At 41.5% G+C, this 20,747-nt stretch overlaps 1 protein-coding gene and 2 long non-coding RNA genes across 3 annotated transcripts in view; 1 reads left to right on the forward strand and 2 right to left on the reverse strand.

Moving 5' to 3' along the window:
- Positions 1 to 20,747, forward strand: part of LOC310717771 — a 339,024-nt gene that overhangs the window by 274,802 nt on the left and 43,475 nt on the right. The gene's annotated exons all lie outside the window — the stretch shown is intronic.
- Positions 1 to 20,747, reverse strand: part of LOC310717767 (homeobox protein cut-like 1) — a 124,355-nt gene that overhangs the window by 99,875 nt on the left and 3,733 nt on the right. The window lies entirely within an intron of this gene.
- Positions 441 to 4,076, reverse strand: LOC310717830. The gene is made up of 2 exons (XR_014530958.1): positions 3,456 to 4,076; positions 441 to 3,395 (listed from the first exon to the last, which is right to left on the reverse strand). It is a non-coding gene; the product is annotated as an uncharacterized lncRNA (long non-coding RNA).

The raw sequence follows: 20,747 nt of genomic DNA on the forward strand, positions 1-20,747 counted from the left end.
ATGGACCGATAGTGGATTCACCTAATAACAATAACTAAGTTGGATCATGAAAATGAAATAAATATGAATATATTAGCAATTATACAAATAAGAAATCTAATATAGCGCTCTCCGTGCAGCGTGCAGTCTCGCGTGTAAAAGCAAACAGCATGTGGTGTCAATGATTCGCCTCTAGAGGGTGCTCTTGTAATGACATTTTTGCTGATCCAGCGATCAACTAACCGATTAATCGGGCGGGCTTTACAGTACGGTAGTGAAAATTGTCTCATTTTGCTAAATGATGTACTGTAATTTGTTAAATGATTAACTACTCCTTACTGATTTTTTAAGACTCCTGGGTAGGCTAGGCCATGTCTCAAATTACAATAAGGATAACTGCGATATGTCGTGATACGCTTCTCTGAGACATCGCCAGGTTCGCAATATCTCAACAGTTTTACTTTTGAAAGACTTCTCACGAATCCAGAGTAAATGATCCTGCTGTACCAGATGCCATGACCATCACGATGTATGAGAATACATGAATATAAGTTGGGGGTGAAGAAGAAAAAGCTTTATATGCCAGGTGCGTGCGAGGGAACGCGGGAGCGAGCGAGCGCTCTTCACTCGAAGTCCGGATTATTCGCGAGTGTTCGTCAGGTCGACGCTGACTCCGATGCCTTTTGAAGTTCTTGGTTGATCTTGTACGCCGTGCCCACCCTGTGTGGGCCTCTCTCTGATGAAAGGAGGGGAAAAAAAACTACAGAAAGTCTTTTTGTCTCGTCTTTCTTGAGCGCCTCACCTCTCGTTGCGTTAATAATGTAGAAATCGTGCGAGTCGGCCCTGGAGGGTTTTAAGTATTTATCACCGGCAGGGTATCAGCCAGGCCTCGTTAACCGGTCACCGCTTTCCCCTTCGTCAGTGTTGACTCAAAAGGAGGGCGTTTTTTTTGTTATTGTCTTGATTGACGAGTACCGTATTTAATCCGCAGTATGGTTTAAGTACTTCGAAAGAAAGATCTGCAACTCCGACTTGCTCCCTCTTTCCTTCTCCCCACCCCCCCTGCTCGAAACGAAATCACATGGTAGCATGCACGGAGTAACACGCAACGTCGCAACAACACGCCATTGTGTACGGCTTTGTTTCCACAACAAGAGAAACATCAGCGCCGGCTTTTTAGTGCAGCTGGGGTGGGATAGCTGGGTTATTGATGGAATTCCACGGAACTCCATTCACTGGAGCGGAGTCCCACTTTTTTTTTCAGTGTAATTACACGCTGGCACTCCACTGGAGACAATGGCTGATTTGTGTCGTTTAAGGCGAGCAGCCATTACACTCGGTGTTGAGTTGGAGGGGGAGGGAAAAAAAGAAAAAAAAAAGAAAAAGAAAGGAACAACATGTTTGTGTCTGGAGTACAGCAGTGACTTCTGTCATTTAATAAGTCTTAATAAGACTGTTTATTATGATTTAACTCAGAGAAGACTAAGTGAGGTCTGGCAGCTGGCATATAAGAACATTCAAAACTAATTACATCAATGGGGAAAAAAATAAAACATTTAAATAAAAAATCCTTTAGGGTTGGTCTGAAGACTGGAATCTTTCCATGGGAATATATGTAAATTAACGGCAATTAAAGGGAATAAACTGGGAATTTAAAAAATTGCGGGTTAGCCTATAACGGGAAACTTAAATGTAGAAAGTAAAAACCTTGCAGGATCATTTCGGTTAAAATACCCAGATTTAATGCAATTTCAGTTAAGGCCACACCCCCTACATGCATTGCGCATTCCTCCACAACATAACACGCATCATTTCATAAATCCTGCACACAATGTAATGTAGGTTTTAATGATTCCTCAAGTAACTCGAGTCATTAGTCGATTAGAAAAATTGAATCGGGGCAAATTAAATCGTTCAGTCGATTTAACTAAACACGGAGCATCGTGTTTCCCACGGACCATTATTACTGACGCACCACCCGCTAAACAAAAAATAAATAAATAAATGGAGTAACGGAAAGAAGCAATTCCAGAAGATTCAGGCCAAAGAAAGTTTCCAAAATTGGGGCTCATATTAAACTGAAACAAAGAAAACAACGTACAGTTTACCGTTTTTTGAAAGTGATTTGAAATAGATTTTAATTTATATACAGTGCGGTCAAAAAGTCCCTCAGCAGTGGCGGCGTAATAAATACGCTGTTTCAGTGCGTGGTAAATAACGTGTTCCACATGGCCGCTGCGGAAGGATTTCTGAATTATTTTGATGTAATATGGCAATTAAATGCACTGAATGGGTTTAGATATTCTTGTATGCAATTTCAGCAATTTTCAGTAAATTTTTCTTTATAAAGAAAAACAAATCATTTTAAAAGACCCATCTTTCTTTCTCTCTCTTATTTAGTATCGCTCTTTAATAAAGAAAAAGTACTTCCTATCCAATTACTCGATTAAGCGATGGAATAATCATTGGAATACTAAATTACTAAAATAATCGATAGCACTGTTGATTATTGTAAAAAAAATTCAGCCATCTTGCCGATTAGTCACGTAAATTACAAAATTATACTAACAATTAAAACAGTCACAAATGTCTTAATTTCTATTAATTTCCATAAATTCCCTGTAAGTTTCCAACTTGGAAAATTTCCAAAATTCCACAGATAAAGTTTTCCACCATGATCGTCATTCAAGAATTTACCTCGAGTCTGAATCAGTCATATGAAAATCACTACATTTCTTTATTATTTTGAGATTTAAAGATCATAAACTATACTGGATGTGTGGAACTCAGGTTTTACATACTCACTATACAGTGCAACCTCGATACTCACGGGGGTTACGTTCTAGGACCCCTCGCGATTAACAAAAAAATGGCGAGGTTTTGACTCTCATTTTGAGGGGAATTCTACATGTACTGTAAATGTTTTATTTACAACTTTAAATGAATAATACAAAGTTTTTCAAACATTTTTATTTAATTTATTAGTACTTATTAGTATCTTAAAATTTACTCCGAACTTTCGAGCCACTCGCGACTTTTTTGCGAATTTCATAATTTTTGCGAGTTACTCCAAATCCGGTTCCAAATGAAAAGTCGCGAACTATAGAGCTCTAAAGTTGGCTAAAGTATAAATGAATATTACGATGTATTAATATTCAATTGGATAATGAATAGAATTTTCATATACGCAACATCGCAGTCATTATAAGTGCTTACAACAAAACTTAAGGTTTATACACATTTACTGATCAAAGCAAATCTAACCTACTTACTGCATCTTCCAACAACATTTAACATGGCCGATAAATCTTGAAGCACACAGTTTTATTCTGGTCTATTGAATCCTAGCTACCTGTGTTTTTTAAACTCAGGATATATCTATATCTAAAAACATCTACGTTTGTTCACAGCCGTTCCTGATGGTTAGACACAGAAATGTGACGCTAAAAATCCACGAGAAGATACATAAAGCACACGACGTGTTTTTATTACGGATACTTTTTCTCCTGCTGCGATTTTTCTTCGTGAAACACTCCAGCTCTTTTTTTTTCTTCTCGCAATCAAGAATCGGCAGCCTATTTGTACCCGAGCGCTTGTGCCTACTCCTGCGAAAGTGAGATTAAACCTAAAATGGAGAGCCAAAGAAAACAGAACGTGAGATAGGCCGTTTTAGTATCCTCCGACGTCATTTTTCGTTATTTGTATAAACATCAAAGGACATCACTGTCAAGGTAATGGGAGTTTTAGACAGCGGAACGATAAACGCTTGGGAGGAAAGCAGAGGAAGATCAAGAGTCTCTCTCACTCTCGCAAAAACAATCAGCGTAGGCACGGAGCAAATGCATTCCTGAACTGCAAAACTCTGGCACTTTTATGACCTTCCTTTGCTGTTCGACTCATTTTTACATTTACACAGTGTTTTATGGAGCACTATTATGGTTTCCATGGCAATTCCAACAATTTTACTGTCTCCTTTAAAAAGAAAAGGCTTTTGGACTGCAAATACAAAACAAGGCCACCAGACAAAACTACTCTATAATACGGTTTTGAAAGCAGGATGGAAGGATAGACTAAACAGGTTTTGGGAACAAAAAAAACGCCTAGACACAGGTTAGTCGCTCATGCATGTCCAGGCAAATGACGTCCGATGACGGAAACTTGTACACATAAAGCTGCTCTATTACACAGAGGCCTTGAAACAAAAGAAGTCCTACAATAGATTGATTTCCTCCAGCAAATTCCAATTTGTCGGACTAACGTGTTGCAGCTTGCCGACTGCCTGCCTGAGAACAATAAGGAACTTGGGGAAGAACTCGGTGAGAAACTGTGGTTTGGTGCCAACTGGACCATGGGCGTTCGAACTGGGCAGAAGGGCATGGGTCAGGACCAGTCTACTCATTAACAGGCGGCCCAACTGGTCTGTGACAGAATCATACCATGGCCTTTCGCTCACCGTTTTGCCCAGAGAATGCCCGTCTAGACATGCGCTGTGCCACTGGTTATTATGGCACTCTGGTTGTCAACAAGCAAAGCAATTAAATGAGGTCACTGTGTGGTCAATGGATCCACATAGGAATGGTGGGGTTCTCACTGGTAAACAGATTATCTCAGTCAACGGCTCATGAGAATGAGACCATAGTAGCTAATGAGTCAAAAAAAAAGAAACGCTAGAAAATGTAGAGGTTTGGTTTCCCAACTGGCTGCCACCTGGTGCTCCTCCACAAGACCATTAGACCTTTGAGAAGACTCTACTGCCTATGCCTACGACTACTATGAAAAATTGAGTACCATTTATATTTTCTTCTGAATAGAATCCAATTGTTCATATTATAAAGATCGTTTCATCGTTTTTGCAGATTAGCTGATTGATGAAATCCGCAAAAATCAATAGTGATGAGCTGTTGGTACGAGAGCGGCCTCTAGGGGCGAATTACTGACGATCACCTGTTGTTTGATTTTTGCACGCAAGACTGCGCGCTGCACGGGGAGTGCTATAATTATTATTTATAATTTATTCATCATATAATTATATTTATAAATGAATATATCCATATTTATTTAATTTCTCACATTTTTCAGAATTAATTTTTTTGTGAATAAGTTCAACATGCAGTGTTTATTTTTTCCACCTGTAAAATTTTTTTCCTGGAATTGAACACTACCGCACAAGCAAACCGTCCAATTTTCATCATGAGAGCAATCTTCTGCCAGAACCCTACCACATATTTGGTCAGGAAGTCAAAAGAGCAAAACTGTAAGAAAAGACACTGTGTATTGCTACTTCTGTCAATCAGACCATGCACAAGCCATTTCTGGGCTTCCAAGAGCTTCCATGTGTATGTGGAAGAGGGCAGAAAAAGCTTTCCAACGAGCGTTCGTTTGCCATGTAACCTAAAACGGGGAGCAGTTTGTAAACATGGAAGGAGCAGGTGATTGGTTGCCAGGTTGGAAGCTGGGAAAGCAGGGAGCCAGGCAATTAGTGGGAATTTGCTAATGACCAAATTATAGAGGGGGGGGGGCCTTTTCAGACTGCTGTAATGATGTCCCCTTTTCTATAATGTTTAATAACAGGTAATCTGGCAAATTTTCATCAGCAAATGTGGAAAAAGTTCAATTACATAATGATTAAAGGCAGGTCGTCCCGCTGTAATTACAGTTTAAATGGGAATTTGAAATGTCATCAGACTAACAATAGACGTGCTGGTGACGCACCGCTACGGTTTTACTCCTGCTGGTCATCACTGGTAAAAGAAATGATAAATATATCGAAATAACTGCCTGCAATGCAACAAGATTTCAATGATTTTGGTTCTACCTGAATCAGAATCATCTTATTGGCAAGTATCTTGGGATGCATGTACAAGAAATTTGTGTGCTGCTGCTATAAAATACAAAAACCTATAAAAAAATAAGAAAATAAAGTAATAAAGTAATAAATAAAGATAAAGACTTAACTACAGAATTTGTGCAGGGTATGTAAAGTGAGGCAGTGCAAATAAGATTTCCAAATTTCTCATTGCTAATAGAAAACAGTGATTGCTGAAAGACCGATTAAGCAACAAGTTCCATCATAGGATGAATCAAATCATGAGTCAAATGAATGATTCATTACAATCAAATATGGACACACAATACAAACTCCAAGATGGCATTAATTTGGGATCCTTTCTTCTGAGACAAGAATAAAATCAATCATCAACGATATTCAACACAATAAGATGGCACGTTTTGGTTGCCACGTCGTTTAGTTTTGAGGCCTGGTTGATCGTCGCATTAAAGTAAAATTAAGCGTCGTGAGGCATCTGACGAAACGGTCCACCGAATAGTGCAGGTTACCATGAACTTGTTTGAAGGCAGAAAAAAAAAATTGAGGTCAACAGATCAATCAGTTTTGCTGAATAATTGTCACGAAAGTTGATTGCTGGAACTTTCTGCAAAAATCCTTGGCGATAGTTTTTCCGGGTTCCGGTCTGCTGTCATTACGAGAGCGGCCTCTAGAGGCGAATCACTGACGCCAAGTGCTATTTGTTGTTACGCTGCAAGAACAGCGCTATATTATATTTAATATTCATTAATTATTTAGTAAATAATAAATATAATATTTGAATTTGTTTGATGTAGCACATTTTCATAATTCAGGACTTTCAGTACTACTTTACATCGAGTGTTATTTTTGTTTTTATCCAGTGTCCATTTTAAAAACTATCCGTTAATTAATCGGTTACTGGCAAGTACGATCCGGCCTAGCTATCGGTTTATAAAAAGAAAAGAAAAAAAAACTCAGAAACACCAATTTTTCAGGGTACCATAAATACCAAGATGAAAAAAACAAAAAAAATGGCCAAAAGTCCTTTTGTCGCTCAAAACCCCATCAATCCGATGAAGCCGAGCAATTTAATCGTTTTACTGCATCGTTATCAATTCATCGGACAATGGTCAGGTTTCGGCAAACAAAAAACACGTGCTACATCACTGTCAGGAACCACCGAGTAACAACACAACAAATGCAAACGAACCGTTAGGAGGAAAAAAAAGGGGGAAGGGTGCTGAAGGAGGAGAGAAAAAAAGCAAACCCTTCACCAATGCCACCATCTCACCTCCCACTCTATAAGCACCCCCCCCCCCTCCACCCCCAATTCAACCCCAACTCCTTTCAGGGTCACCCTTTAGAGTAGAAGAAAAAGGACATCAATCTTTCCTTTCTCTCTACTGGAGCTGCTCAAGTTCACACAGATTCCCACTTGCTCACATCTGGAGCTCATTTTCTGGGGCTCCTGAAAGTTCAGGTCACTATTAATAACCACAACGAGCTGAGCTCAAGTTCAGCCAAGTGTCTGTGCTTACCTCCCTGACTGACATCGCTTACAAAGGCATAGAAAAGCCTATAAAGACCGTCGTGGCAGGAAAACACCGGGCCAAGGAGGTTAACGTGAAACGTAAAAAATTTGGAACCACCATAAAGTGGTTCGTGGAACAAGTACTTTAAAGGCTTCGGGTCATGTCAGAAAAGATTGACAGGAATAGACAACGGCCTTGATGGAAAGTTATTCGAAAGCAGGGTTGCAAAATTCTGGGAATTCTGGAAACTTGTCATGGGAATAAATGGGAATTCTGGAAATTTTGCCGGATAATCGTGAATAAAACAAGCAGATTTAATTCAATTTCAGTTGAATTTCCTGAATACCCTGCATTTTCATCGTTCACGTGCATGAAGCAAACTTACTGCAGGGCGACTGAGACCACGCCCCCTACATGCATTGTGTATTTCTCCATAATTCAACACACATCATTTAAATCATCAGGTGACAATGGGAAATCAATAGAAGTACAAACCAAGTATCGGGACGGAATTTGCGCTACGTAGCCTCTTAATACATAAATTAGTAGCTATGTGAGTACTTCAGAGGGTCCTCCTATTTTAAATAAAGCACCTATGGAATTGCCAATACTCAAGGCTTCATCATCAGTGCTGGGAAAATCATTTTTGCACCATCTCTACACATTGATATTTCAGGATAGATTTTTTTTTTCCCCTGCACTCGACTCGTATAAACAAAAGAAGCAATAACGGCGTGTAAAGAAAGGCGTGCAAAGGAGATGCAATAAAGTGTGACGGAAATATTTTATATGCATTCCAGCTTTTCTGAGAGTTTGACAATATTACAGTGAGAAATGATGGGCAGAGTGAAAGTGAATAGATGCTCGGTCACTGGTCAGCTGATCATATTCATACTCTCATATCCCCGTATCCCCTGCATCACACACTTCCTCCAGCGCCATTTCTCGCCGCATAACCATAGTAGCAGCGAGATTCATGGTTTAAACCTCAGACACCAGCAGGGTTTTTCAGAATAAAAAATGTGCTTTAAGTCTGGAAAACTGAAGCAGTCCTTTAAAATAAATAACAAGAACAAGGAGCGACCTATAAGCTCCCTGCGAGTACAAGCACCGGTTTGTGTCGACTCAGCACTGTTAATATGATGCTAATTAAAATCAGATATTTCGGGTTTCGGGGCTTCGTGCGATTTAATATGAGCTGCTTTAACTAAGCGTCGATTAAACTCAAACCATTTGTATTAAACCAGAGCAGAAACTCGACTACATTACAACTAGAAATTCCTGAAACGTATATCTGAAGCCTACTACTCAAAAGACACACACAGAGAAGCTTGGGGGGGGGGGGAGACAGATCTTTTTGAATCTTGAGAAAGACAAAGTGAGGAACATAGATAAAGAAGCATAAAGCAAGAGACTGAGAGAAAGAGGGGTACAGAAAAACAGGTCTTGAAACTTGAGAGAGAGGCAGAGACAAAGAGAGAATCCTGAAACGACAGACACAGAGAGATAGATGGATTGAGAGAGAGAGAGAGAGAGAGAGAGAGAGAGAGAGAGAGAGAGAGAGAGAGAGTCTTAAAATGAAAGCGACAAAGTGAGATTCTTTAAACAAGAGAGACAGACATGAGGCAAAAAAGAGAGCGAGATCTTGGGAGAGACTGGAGATGTATGGAGATGGACACAGAGAGAGAGAGAGACAGAGAGACAGAAAGGAAAAGAAAGAGACAGAGTGGTACAGAGAGAAAGAGAGAAAGACACTGGGGAGGTACACAGAGAGAGAGAGAGAGAGAGACACACACACACACACACACACACACACACACAGGAGAGGTACAGAGAGAGAGAGAGAGAGAGAGAGAGAGAGAGAGAGAGAGAGAGAGAGAGAGAGAGAGAGAGAGAGACACACACTGGAGAGGTACAGAGAGAGAGAGAGGGAGACAGGGACACTAGAGAGGTACACACACAGAGAGAGAGAGAGAGAGAGAGAGAGAGAGAGAGAGAGAGAGAGAGAGAGAGAGAAAAGAGAGAGAGAAAGAGAGAGAGAGAAAGAGAGAGAGAGAGAGAGAGAGAGAGAGAGAGAGAGAGAGGGGTACACAGAGATAGAGAGAGACAGTCAGACACACACACACACACACACACACACACAGGAGAGGTACAGAGAGAGAGAGAGAGAGAGAGAGAGAGAGAGAGACACAAACACACACACACACACTGGAGAGGTACAGAGAGAGAGACAGGGAGACAGGGACACTAGAGAGGTACACACACAGAGAGAGAGAGAGAGAGAGAGAGAGAGAGAGAGAGAGAGAGAGAGAGAGAGAGAGAGAGAGAGAAAAAGAGAGAGAGAGAGAGAGAGAGAGAAAAAGAGAGAGAGAGAGAGAGAGAGAGAGAGAAAAAGAGAGAGAGAGTAAGAGAGAGAGAGAGGTACACAGAGATAGAGAGAGACAGTCAGACACACACACACACACAGGAGAAGTACAGAGAGCTGCTGAATGAGATGAGAAGGTTCCTTGGGCTCGGTGGCGTCGAGGCCGTGGTCTGTGAAGAGCCGGCAGTCATTAACCTTGTTTTCACAGAGAGGAGAACGAGAGCGATCGGAACGCCAAGGTTAAACTGCAAAGCGACGGAATCAGGGTCTTTGTGCGCGTCTCGCAGTGAGATATGCTGCTCATTCAGCGAGCCTGTGAATGGAGCTCTGTTCGCCTTCAAAGATGTGGAGGCTGTGTGTTGTGTCAGAGAGGCTCTTTCACTGAACGAGAGCTCTCACACACTCTCTCACACTCTCACACACACACACACACACACACACACACACACACACACACACACACACACACACACACACACACACACACACACACACACACACACACACACACACACACACACACAGGGCTGAGTAGCCGGGCAGGTAAAATGGTGCTTTGCATACACTGATCCTATTCTCATACAAACCCTTGTCGTCTTACGACTGGATCTGGATAGTTTTTTTTTCCCACTCTCGTTCTTTTTCCCTCTCCTCCTCACACGACCAGGCTTTTATCTAAAGAGTGAGTTCTCGAGAAAATAAAAAAAGCAAAGCGCTTCGACCTCTTAATGCTCCCGTGCTTTACGTAAACATTTCAAATAACTGTTCTTCCATGCAAAGTAGCTGATAAAGGAGTATTGTGTTCCAAGGCTGGAAATCAAACACAAAATCAAAATGACCTTGTGTGCTTTCCGAGACTTTATGGACGATAAACTGCAAAGAGAGAAGAAAAAAGAAAAAAAAAAACCCAGAAAAGAAGCAAGTGCACAATACACAAAAGGACTGTAAAACTTATGGAGGGCAGGGGGTTTTCAGGGGACCGCAGACGTTTTGCAGCGTTTGCCGGCTTAGTAGGAGAAGCAGCAGGGACCTGGCAGAGACAGGAAAAGCAATTGGGTCTTCTCCAGACCTTGTGCAAACATGATTCACCGTAAATGCAGATGCCGAGGAGACTCCTGCATATCAGCGTGGGACGGGTCATGTGACCACACGTGAACGGAAACACACACTCGCACAAGGAATTCCTTAGTGATTTATAAAAACGAATGGAAAGCAAGGAAGTTCATATGTACGCAGGGAATCCTCTATCATAGTGGCGGGAAACGTTGCTACCTCGTGGCTCAGGGGTCGATCCTGGGCTCGGAGTGCTGTCTAGACGGAGAGAGACAAATTCGCAATTTGCTAATTCTAGGAGTAGCTGTGATAGAAATGCAACACTGCTGTCCTCTATGTCCACATTTTTATTTATGATTATAATCATCATGGATAAACCAAAAACAAATATTTGTTTTTATCATTTTGATCATATATTGTTTATTTATTGGTAAATAACAAATAAACTAATTAATATTAATACCAGAATTAAAGTATGATCTTTAGATTAAAAATATATATATATATTATTTATTAGGAACTTGACAAGAACTTCAAAATATTTTAATTATTATAAATATTATATAACAATTTAATAAAATATATTTAACATTCTTTAAAAAAAAAAAAAAATCAATGTTTGACTGCTTCTAGTCAGAATGTAATCAAAAACAAATCATTTATTTATTTATTTATTTTAATACAATGACACCCAATTATCATAATATTACATCACATTGCTTAGCCCTGTGTGCACATATAGGTTTCTTCAGGGTTTTGTGGTTTCCTCCTACATGCTAATACACTGTTGACTGGCCACACTAAATTGCTCTGTGATACGCGATGGACAGTGTGTGTTTGCATTCCTTTAAAAAAAAAAAATACAGAGTATATAATGATCTGTAGACCAGTCCATTGGAAAGTGTGTAACAGTAACAAGCCGGAAGGTTGTGAGTTCGAATCCCGAGCCACTGAAGTGCTTCCAACTTCCATTACTAACGTCAACCTGGCAGCTCACCATCCCGACCAAGTTAAGGGGAAGATTTCTTCCCCGGCTGCCATCTTGCAGTTTTTTTCCCAGTCAAAACTCCGACAGGAGAACTGCGACGCTCTAATTAAACACGACGTGCGAGTGGAAGCCACCCAATAAAGCACCCTTCCGCCCCCTAAAACATTTAACGCCCCCACAGACTCTGCTTTAAAACACAAATCAATAAGAGCATGCTGCGCTCTCTTATTCCCCACACTGAATTAAGAATGAGGCCCGGAAAGAGGCGGAGGAGACGGGAGGAAAATAAATAAATAAAATAACACAAGAGATGGCCTTGGCCTCGTTCACTTAGAAATAAGGAGTGGAGATTTAGGTAGAGAGCACTAATGCTTTTCCCTTTTTTTCCCCTTCTTCAGGCAAAGCAGAAAGAAAGACAGAAAGTGAGTGTCTCTTTCTGTCCGTTGGGCGTTTCGATGGACATTAATAAAGCCGAGCGATGATAAGAGCGGGGTCTTCTCAGCTACGGAAACGCCTCGGTAGCTGCAAGGCAGCAAGGGCTGTTTTTTTGTTTACTTTTTTGATAAAAGAGGGGTGGGGAGGAAGTCGGTACTGTATTTAACAGGAAACATCGAAACAGATGCAGATCTACACATCCACGCACTCTGTTTCAATACCCTGTTCAGCTTGAGCTCGGCGTTTCCGCTACGGTTGAATCCGACGCTCAGAGTCACTATTAATAACTAGACTAAAACATGGCAGATAACGTAATGTGTATCAAATACAAAAAAAATACATTAAATAGGATAAAAGGTATTGGGACGCCAGACTTTTCCAGACATATGTGGTTCTTCTCCACAAACTTGGAGGCACAGGACGTCTTTGGATGCTAGGAGACTCAAACCTGCTCCAGCAGCAATACCCCTGTGTAGAAAGCCAGCTCCATGAAGATATGCTTCAGATGGGTTGGAGTGGAAGATCACTGATACAATCCTTATTGAATAAACTGGAATGCTGATGGCACCCCAGGCCTCCTCACCTCACACATCAGTACCTGACTTTACACACACACACTGGTGTTTGAATGAGCACAAATCTCCACCATCACACTCCAAAATCTAGCGGACCGTGTTTGTTTGTTAATGCCATGCCAGCGTCGGTATTTCCATGGCGAGATCAAGGTGGGAACGATGAGATTTTATAGCGTTTTACAGACTTTTGACTACAGCAAAGTTCAGTGGTTATATGGAGATCATCTATAAGTATTCTTGAATCTTCACAGGAGATACATTTTGGAAGATTCCTACATATGAACTTTGCGGTCCTGGAATGCGTTTTATGGTCATGTTTGTTTTACAATCTAGTGAAACATTTCCCCCAGAAAAGTGGAGGGTATTAGAACATCTACTTGAGACTAAATGTGGAATGGGATGTCCAAAAAAGAAGCACATAACCATCTTATAGTGAGGTGTTCACAAACTTTCATCCATAGATTCGATCTACTAATTGATCTGGCTTTGATTGGCAAAGTTAAATCAACAACGTTCAAACCTTTCGAAGCTAAAAAAACACGACTGCAGAATTTCGAGGTCTGATGACGTTCTCTGGAGTGTAACGTTTAACCGGGAGAACGGAATATGTTCAAGTAATTACCGAGTCGATAACAGCTTTGCTGGATCCACATAAGGGGTCACATGTTATCTTATTCAGGCTGTCGGACCCCAAGGAGATCCAGCGCTGTAATTCACTATGTGAACTACTACCAGACATCGGGATCATAATTCAATACCTGAGCAGCGACGCTGCAGGCTTCGAGGCCTGACGAGACCGAAGTCTTGACTTAATTTAGACCTATGTGCTTCGAGATTGAACGGAAAAGAAAGAAAAAAAAGGGGGGGGGGGGGGGGGAGAGAACAGTTTTCTATTGGAACAGTTTTCCACTTGTTGCTCCAAATGTATTTTCAAGCATTTTCTCTCCCTCAACCACTTCCAGATGTTGCAACAGCTGCACAGAAGCAGGAAAAGAAACACATCGCTTGCTGCGTGTCATTTGCTATTCTCTTCAACGAAACGCGCCCGACAAGGCCGCAAGAATGTCGGCCAGCGCCGATCGGCTCTGACTTTGATTTCTTTACGAGAGAGCCAGCTTCAAATTAACGCCTTGGCTCCGCCAAAACAAACCCGCTGCTGACAGCAAAACAACAAACTATAGTGTTTCGCCCAGGAAAGAAAGAAAAGCTGGTTTTAATGAAACGGGTCGGGGTGGAGGTGGTGGGGGTTTAGAGAGAGAAGGCTAAAAGGAAAAGAAAAAGTTCTGAGCGACCCCGTCACCTGTAACAGCTGACTCGACTTACACACCTATTAGAAGAGGAAATGTACTGTAGAGAGTGGCGAAAAGGGGAGCGCTCGGAAAAATTCACCTTCTAAGCATTCGGGTAAGTGTTTTCACAAACTTGCTGGCTGAAGCTCAAAGCCTGGTAATTGGGCCGACGTTGCTCAGCGGAGTGTGACCCGCTCGGGGTGGTCATAACACAAAACAAAGGGGGTAAAAATGAGAGACGGAATGGGGGATTTGTCAAGACTTGGCAGACGGCCGTCAAGCAGAACGTCTTCGAAGGAAAGCTGAGCACGATTCGACGTTACAGTTGAACAGCTGAGGGTTCAGGTGCTTGCCCTCGACTCTCACAAACTCCAACTTTCTGCTTTCCACTGCAGAACCTTTCTTCCTCACAGACTCTAAACCGTGTAGATTCTGATTTATAAATCAATATTTTATTAGCATATGCGTTTCCTCTCAAATAAAACTGCGGAAATTGTTACTAAAAAAAAAAAAAAAAAAAAAAAAACGTCCCAGATCTTGAAGTCAAAATAGATTTTAACTTGATACGTAACCAGGTTTAAAGTGCAATGCGTAGCCAAGCTACACTAGCCAGCTAATTCAATCCAATGGTAACAAACCAATCACCAGTAAACCAGCACCAATCGGGGTGTGAAGAGAATTGATAACTGATCGTATTTTCAACGTAGTCAGTAAACTTATCCATAAAAAAAAAAAAATAATGCACAAAAGAATCAAAAAGAGAGCAAAATTCTCCTATTTGAAACGTTCACCGACAACTGGTCAGGTTCACAAACACGATGTGCGACGTGATCGAGGGTTTGTGTTTCTTTAAAGTCGTTTTTAAACCACCTAGCTAGCTTGACATATATTGTTGCATTACAGAGCTACATCCATGTTAGGTTTCCAGGCAACAAAAACTTTCACTTGGACTAGCAAATGGATTTATCGGCTGGACGCGGCGCTGTTACCCACCCCCCTCCGGAGTAACCTCGGTGGACCACTCAGAACAGAGTTAAGCGGATACTTACTCCGTACGGACTTATCAACCTGTCCACACGTACGCACAAGACCTCCGCTGCTTCAAACCTTACGAGTCGGCCGAGAACCAAAATCGACAAGACGAATGTCAGGACGGGTTCCTGCACTCGAGACTATTCTATATTTAGTTAAAGTCTGAGACGAGGCAGCCGGTTTATTCATCCACTTGATGACTCCCTCTGCATTTAGTAACAGAATGACTCAGCCTCAGGTGTTTGGAAGCCACAGCGAGAAGTAGGGGAACAGAAAGGAGGAGGGAAAAAAAAATGAAGGGAAAGAAAATAGAAAAAGAGGAAAAAAAATAAAGCAGAAGGAGGAGGAAATACGACGCAGAGGGCCAACACGCTCCAAATGTCTGCCATCGCCGCAGGGACGGATGCACTCAGTGGATCCAATGAGTCAATGGAACGTCTATGCATCACTTCAAGGAGGCTCGAGGGACGCATCGGGCTAAATAAAACTGACAATAAATAGACCTGAAGTGGATATTAAGCGTGCAGGCGATTTTTCAGATTTTGCAGTCTTGTAGGAGTTAGCCTTCTACGAAAATACAATGATTACAATTTAGCTACAATGACAGAAACTGTTCAAGTATTACAGTACGAGTCCCATGTTTTTTTTCAAAAACTCCGATCCATCACGAGTTTGTACGGCAATCACGGCTGTCCCCGATTTGCACTCCGACATGCCTCGGTGCTCAGTGCTCGCTGAACTGAACTGCTCATGTTTAACAATTTTTGTGTGAATTCTTTGTAAAAATTTCCTTATTCATTTCTTAATCATTCCTTTATTCAATACACACGCACTCGATTCAAGATATTTATCCATCAGAACAAACTTTTTGCACGCTTTTTGCTGCTTTTAAAACTTTCATGGCGAAATAAACTGTAGTCTGGCTCGATCTGTCAGACATCGCAGATATCTTGGGACTAGATCCCGACCATTAGTGGATTTTACCGATAGCTAAGTTGGATGATATTTGCTAATAACCGATTAATCAATTGATAGTTTTCCAAAAGGATACTGGATAAAAAAAATTTGTAAAACAATGTGCTAATTTGCGTGTAAAAACAACCAGTACCCGCTGTCAGTGACTCGCCTCTAGAGGCCGCTCTCGTAATGACAGAAGCGGTATGGATTTTTACCTCTATTTGTGACGTCTACTTATATTCTATTTTTACCTCTTTATTACTACATAGACTTGGTTTATGATTACGTGGTATCTTGGTATGACATTTCTTCAAGTTCAAGCGTGGACTCACAGACAGTCTCGCTAGGAACCGAGACAAGCAGTTGGCTTTGAAATCCATAAAAGCCAAGCTAGCTTGAGACCGAATATACACAAAAACAAGAATATATATATATAGACGTGACCAAACTGCTAGGGGAATACAAGTCCCTTTTGGAGCTTGATGCGGTGCTCGGATAGAGCGCTAGACGCATGACGCAACCCCCATCAGAACCGCACACTGTGTAGCAACAGAGGGACAAAAATATCATCAGCCTGTTAAAACTCAAGCTCGTAATATAACCCCTCGATCCTCTTGGGGATGACCGTAGACCGGCCAAGGTGCAGTCTGAAAGCTTGAGATAGCATATCTGCCCTGGCCAAACTAATACTTTTTCACGAATATGAACATCGGTACGACCTTGTAGAACAAAGTCACGATTTGTTTGTTTGGCATCGTATGGCCTTTTAATACAGAAATCGAAGCGCTTTACTACATCTGTGACCTTTTTGCGCTCGCTCCTGCGAGCCTGTGATCCAGCCGAGGCCGCTTGCAGGTTTTTAATGTAAATGTACTTTGCTTTATAAAAGCCACCGAAAGACAAGCTCAGACAGGAAGTGCCATTTATCAAGCTTTCGATCCCATTAGCCCTTCTTTCATCCGTTTAAGGAACCTATTTATCACGTCGGAGACGCCGCGTTTCTTCCCTCGACTCGCTCCGTTTGGGAAATTCGGATACCGAGTGTGTAGAACTCTCTCTCTCCACTCTCCGCACTCGCAATACGGCTCAAGTGCCTTCATTAACCGTTAAAAATGCCTTTTTGAAAAGTCAGTGCTCTTACAGGCAGCTGAAACTGACGCCAGCGAGAAAAAAAAAAAAAACACAATTAGCTTTTATTTACAGCAATTTATTTGTCTTGCAGTCCTCGAGAACAAACACACTGGTGTCTGTGGTGTCTATAGCACTAGCACACTGAAATCTATAGCACTAACACACTGGAGTCTATAGCACTAACACACTGGAGTCTATGGTGTCTATTGCATTAACACATCAGTGTTATATATAGCACTAACAAACAAGTAGAAAAACCACTAAAAAGTTATTACAACGATCAGTTCTGATTGCTAGCATGACTACAGAGATGTAAACAAGTGACCTCGCTTGAAAGGAACCATCTGCCACATGTCCTTTTTCCAGAGATCCCAAACAGAGCAGATAAATCTGCTGACATTTTCACATGGAAACTCTGTGTTCACTGCGAATCTTCAAAAAAAAAAAAAAAAGAAAGAAGAAGAAAAAAAAAAAAAAAACATTAGATGGGGAGCGAAAACGTCCTATAAATCCTGAAAATCAAGCCCATCTGTGCACAATCAATGGCTCGGCGGATTATGAAGCATTTAAACATGGCTCATAAACCTCAGCCTCTTTTTTTCCTGCAAGCTGGAGCAGACGATCCCTGATGGAAGTGTCTGAGTATTTGTCTCGGGGTACCTCGGACGGTACGCCATCGTAGAGCGGACACACAGAAGCGTCGGACCTCACTTTGACAGAGGGAACATTTCGTGTTGGAAGCAGTGTGTTACGGGATTGAAAGGAAGAGCGTCGCGAAGAAAAGCCTCCCCTGGAAGTGCTCAGCCCCCCCCCCCCCCCCCTTTATTTGCAGCTCCATCAAAGTGCGGTGGAGTGCAGAGAGAGACGCAGGGCCCCGGCGGCTCTCAGATGAAGGGAGCAGAAATGAAGTCGCCACATCTGAGAAACTCGGAGTGACCTCGGCGACCTCGGGTGTCGTGTATCGTGCCGGCAGCCCGGTGGGTCGGGACGTGACCGGAAAGTATTCTGACTCGTGAACCAGCAATACTGAGATCATCCGGAGCGAAACTATACCGTTTTAGTACTGAATAAAAATCCACTTTTTAATATACATCATATTTTATACGTACTAGCCTAGCGCTGTGTGGTGTGGAAAGTAAAAGTGACATCATGGCTTGCTGGATTGGAACATTTTCATTTTAATTTTTTCATTTTTATAATAAAATTCGTATTTTTTATATACAGGATTTTTTTGCGGCTGATGGATGACGCAGTTCCAAGTTGGAAGCCCCGCCCTCTTTCCTATTTCTTCACGTGATCTTGCTTCTTTTTTTCCATTTGGTGATTTAGCGTAGAAGTTCATCGTCTTTCTTTGCGATGCGTAAGTAGTGTGGTTTCGTAAGTTCTGAACCACCACGGCATCAAGAAAGATGTCCATAACTGATTCAGATGATAAACCTGTAACACTCACTTACCTTCCTGCTGGCTTAAAGTGCCAACAACTTTACCTTCTCGAGCACTGATCTGCCAGGATAAGATTTCCAGACTCACATCTGTTAAGTTACCACACATCTGGACACGTGCGGTAATTCTAATCGGTTCGGACGGGATCTCGGCAAAGACCCTGTAATATACGCCTAGTTTTGCGTGTGGGTCCTGCGTACATCTTGATGATAAAAACTAAATGTAGGTCATGTGACCCTACGTACTGTATGCTAGATCTCCATTTCCAGTTTGAGGGGGAGGGGAGGGGGTTAATAACTTAACCCACCTATAATAACATGATTCACATTTCTCTTTAAAAAAAAAATTCCACGATGGCTCCAACCAGGAAGTGAGTCACTGGATCGTTACAGGAGCAGTGGCCAGGATGATCAAACAGTATCAGAATTTTCACTGAGTTTGGCAGCTTGTAGCGTTCCGAAACTCGGAGGTGGTAAGACAGACGCATCGCAGGCTTGAGGCTGTGAAAATGCAACCTTACGTGCCTAAAATGGCTTCCTAAACGCTTCGGTTCAGCTTTTTTTTTTTTAAACTCAGTGAATTTATATACTAATAATAACAATAGGGCTCTGATAATAATGATAATAATAATAATAATAATAATAATAATAATAATAATAATAAGTACTCCAGAGAATCAGACAGCCTGGGAGGACATCTCTGTTTTTCAGATCGATCGTAAGGCAGCCAAAGAGAGAGAAAAAGAGAGCAAGGGAGAGAGAGAGAGTGAAAGAGAGAAAGAAACAGGATTATAAAATGACATGACAAGACAGAGTACTCTACACTGTGGTTCAGGATTCCGCTCAAATGGCAGCCCTCCAAGAGCCATTCTGTGGGAGGCAAAGTAAATAAGTTGTCATCAATAATAGACAGCGAGTGTTCGGCTCCGGCTGGTTCCTATCCTCCAGACGTACCCGCCGGCCTGAGATTCACTGTCTCGGCTAATAGCTTTTGATAGGCCTTCGCAATAATTACCGAGGGGCAAACGCGCGCCATGCATCTTTCATGACGTGGTTGCCGTGTTGGCGGGGCTCGGCTCCGGGGGGGGGGAAAGAAAGAAAAAAAAAAGAGAATGATTGGAAACAAATTTGTCCTGGTTAAGTGAAAAGAATGAAAAGTATAACGTGGGAGATCGATTACAGGATTCTGGAAAGCTCCCTGAAATCGGAGCAGGAGATGGACATGTTGATCATTTGGAATGTGTGTGTGTATATATATATATATTTATATAAAAAGGGTGCAATAGATTGCAGTTGTCGGCAGGTCGAATGTTTCAGAAAGCACATGAAATGCGGATTAATTGGTCTTTTTTTTACTTTGCGGATTAATTTTCATTTTTAAACGATCGCAGAATGAAAGAAAATTTTATTCCCTGTCGAAATTTAAAAACCACAATGTGATCCGTGATTTTGGTGATCTGTTGTACCACTTTATATATTATAAGGGTTTTTGCTACACTATTTCTAAAGTGGAAAACTTTACTTTAGTACTTTTTATCCGTTTATAGTTGCGTTATGTGTTAAATAGGATTTCTACTTACATACATTACATTCTACTTACGTACATGCTACATGATTCAAAAGTATTGGGACACCTCACTTTTCCATCCGTACGTGCTTCTGTACAAACTGTTCCCACAAAGTCGGAGGCCACACAATTATACAGGATTTCTTTGGGTGCCACAAAATAATCATTAATTAAATATCATCCGTTCCAGAAGTGACTTAAAAGCGTAGAACTCTTCAGCTACGGCACTATTCCTGTGATCCCTCAGCTACAGTTTGATCTCCGGCTAAAACTGGACTCATTACAAGTTTACTATTACAAGGAACGTTGATGCACGAGAACTGATAGGTTACTACCAGCACTGCTTTGTGAAAATGTTACGAAAATCAATCGACATCTTGTGACTAATCGAGAATCCGTTCCGGGCCGGTGTACAAACTTCTCAGCATGCCCTTGACGGTGTCCGAGACAACATTTTAACGTGATCGGAGCACGATTACGTTACGAGATACTGCAGTTCTATACTCATGTAAAGGTGTAGATAAAAAGCTATGTACACACTTCCAAGAGGTAAAATTGCTCCAAGTCTATATTTGCATAAACAGTAACACGGGTAC

This window comes from Silurus aristotelis (genome assembly GCF_946808225.1).
Source record: "Silurus aristotelis genome assembly, chromosome: 22".
Taxonomy (NCBI): domain Eukaryota; kingdom Metazoa; phylum Chordata; class Actinopteri; order Siluriformes; family Siluridae; genus Silurus; species Silurus aristotelis.